The sequence below is a fragment of the Camelus bactrianus genome, chromosome 2, assembly GCF_048773025.1.
Source record: "Camelus bactrianus isolate YW-2024 breed Bactrian camel chromosome 2, ASM4877302v1, whole genome shotgun sequence".
NCBI classification, from domain to species: domain Eukaryota; kingdom Metazoa; phylum Chordata; class Mammalia; order Artiodactyla; family Camelidae; genus Camelus; species Camelus bactrianus.
The window spans coordinates 77,072,412-77,074,779 of record NC_133540.1 but is presented as its reverse complement, the minus strand read 5'-3'; the positions used below and the strand labels follow the sequence as shown (position 1 = coordinate 77,074,779).

At 42.4% G+C, this 2,368-nt stretch overlaps 1 pseudogene; it reads right to left on the bottom strand.

Moving 5' to 3' along the window:
* Nucleotides 1-321: 321 nt before the first annotated feature.
* LOC105078899 (ferritin light chain pseudogene) lies at nucleotides 322-1,271 on the bottom strand (annotated as a pseudogene).
* Between the last annotated feature and the right edge of the window lie 1,097 nt (nucleotides 1,272-2,368).

The following is a 2,368-nucleotide window of genomic DNA, read 5'->3' as shown; positions in this document are numbered from 1 at the left end:
CCAATAGGAGGTGCTGGTGTCTATTCACATTAATGCTAACCACTTATCTAGGCCGTTTCTGTTATCTGTCCCATATTTTAGTTGGTTGACTTTTCCTCTACTATTTGTCTTTCAAGGTGTCTTTTACAACTTAGCATCTATGCCTAGTTTGAGATTCATGCCCAACACTGCCAGCCTCAACCCATGTCAAGTATTCCCTTTTTATTCTCCTGCTAAAAGCTTTATTGTTTCCATTTGGTCCATGGCTTGGGAGAGGGCTCCAGGATGGTTAAAAAGCTGCCTGGTGACTGCAGAGAGAGGCGTCAGGCAGAAGCCCTGACATCAAAGGCTGCTGGGTTGCAGAGGCTCATAGTCGTGCTTGAGGGTGAGCCTTTCCAAGAGGTAGTCACCCAGCCCAGCCTGGGGACCAGACAGCCTGCAGAGGTTAGTCAGGAGGTCGCCTATCTTCTTGATGAGTGTCACCTCCTCATCTAGGAAATGGCTCTCCCAGAAGTCACAGAGGTGGGGGTCTGCACAGGCAGAACCCAGGGCACACAGATCCAAAAGGGCCTGGTTCAGGTTCTTCTCTCGGAGCACAGTTGCTTCCGTAGCGTCCTGGGTCTTATCCCACTCGTCATGAGGTGGCTTCTGCACGTCCTGGAAGAGGGTGCAGCCGCTGTGCTGGTTTTGCAATTTCAAGAGCCAGTCATCGCCTTCTTGCTTCTCCTCAGCCAATTCGTGGAAAAAGTGGCCCACACCCTCCAGAGCCACATCCTCGCAGTCGAAATAGAAGCCCAGAGAGAGGTAGCTGTAGGAAGCCCACAGATGCATGCTGACCAGGCGGTTGAAGGCAGCCTCCACTTCGGTGGAATAATTCTGACGAAATCTGGGCGCTCATGATTGATCAGTAATAAGGAGTTAAGCTCAAAAAAAAAAAAAAAAGTCTGGTCCCAGAGGCTGAGGATAGCAGAGTGGCTGGTTCCAAAGGTTGTGACTGGAAAAAAGGCTGAAGGGTGGTTGGAGGCTGGAGCAAGGGGCATCCCTGGGTCTGTTCGGTCCAAACACTGTTGAAGCAAGAGACAGATCCGCAGGACCGCTGAACACAGTGCCAAGTATTCCTTCTGTTGTTGGAAAATCTAGCTTGGTTTTAAATTCTTTTATCTCTGTAGAAAGTTAGAAAGAAACCTCACTTCATAGCCCTCTAGTTTGGTTTGGAGTTTGATGCTATGTTGATTGTAGATTACATCATTCTGTGTGCATGTACATACATATGTTTATAAGTATATATTTATATTCTGCCTTGTCCAATAAAAAGGATATTCATTTCTATAAATTAGTTGTGCCACTAACATATTGTGTACCTGTAATTCAATTCATCAGAACTCTACTGAGTACAAGGCACTATACTAGCTCAATATAATACATATGAATAAGACATTAAGTCCATTCTTTACGGAGTCACAATCTACCCTGGAGACAAACATACCTGTAATATAAGCAGACAGAGATATGGATCTTGACAGTGATTCAAAATCTGTGACTGAAAATGTTTCCTAGTGGCACACATCTGGGGTAGACCCGCATATTGGTGTGAGTTCCAGAGTACTGTCACTGTGACCTTTTTTCCTTAGCAGTCATGGTGGACTGTTTTAGGAATAATCTTGAATTCAAACCAATGTATGCTAGTTAAGTGAACTTGGGCAAGTTACTTAGCCTCTCTGTAACTTATTTCCCTGTTAATAATATGTAGTCGCATATATTTATTAAATGAATGAATACATGTATGTGCCTGGCCCCAAGCCACACTAAGGGATACAGTGGTGTACATGTACAAGACAGCCAAGTTGATATTTCATGAAGATTAAATTTGAAAGGACATCCATACTGATCAAACTATAGTAGCATATACTTGCATACACAATACATAGTGTATTATAGTAATGTTTTATGCCATTATTATAGCATATTTGGGAGATCATTTATTCAATGTATCCTATATATTTCTTTAGGTTTACATGTAACAAAAAGTGAAATTTTTCTTGCATCACCCAGGAATCAAAGTGGCAAAGATATAATCACCAAGAGTTACATATATCATGTATATTGAATGTTTTATCTTAAGGAAGAGAATACAACATAGTAAGCGTATTCGGCAACTTTCCCTCAATGCAGAGATACCACAGTTATTATTAAATGCTGCTTGATTTGACATTCCACTGATTCTTGACTCTGGCAGTGGGGAGGAATACCAAAGTTCCCAATATGCTATATTTTAGGTTTTAGATCACCTCTGGCTCCTCTGTTATTCCCTGAACTTAATAAGGACATGTGTTTTCCAGATCTCATAAAGTGTAGGGAGATGTGACCTAAGTTGTTGGAGAAAGGAGTC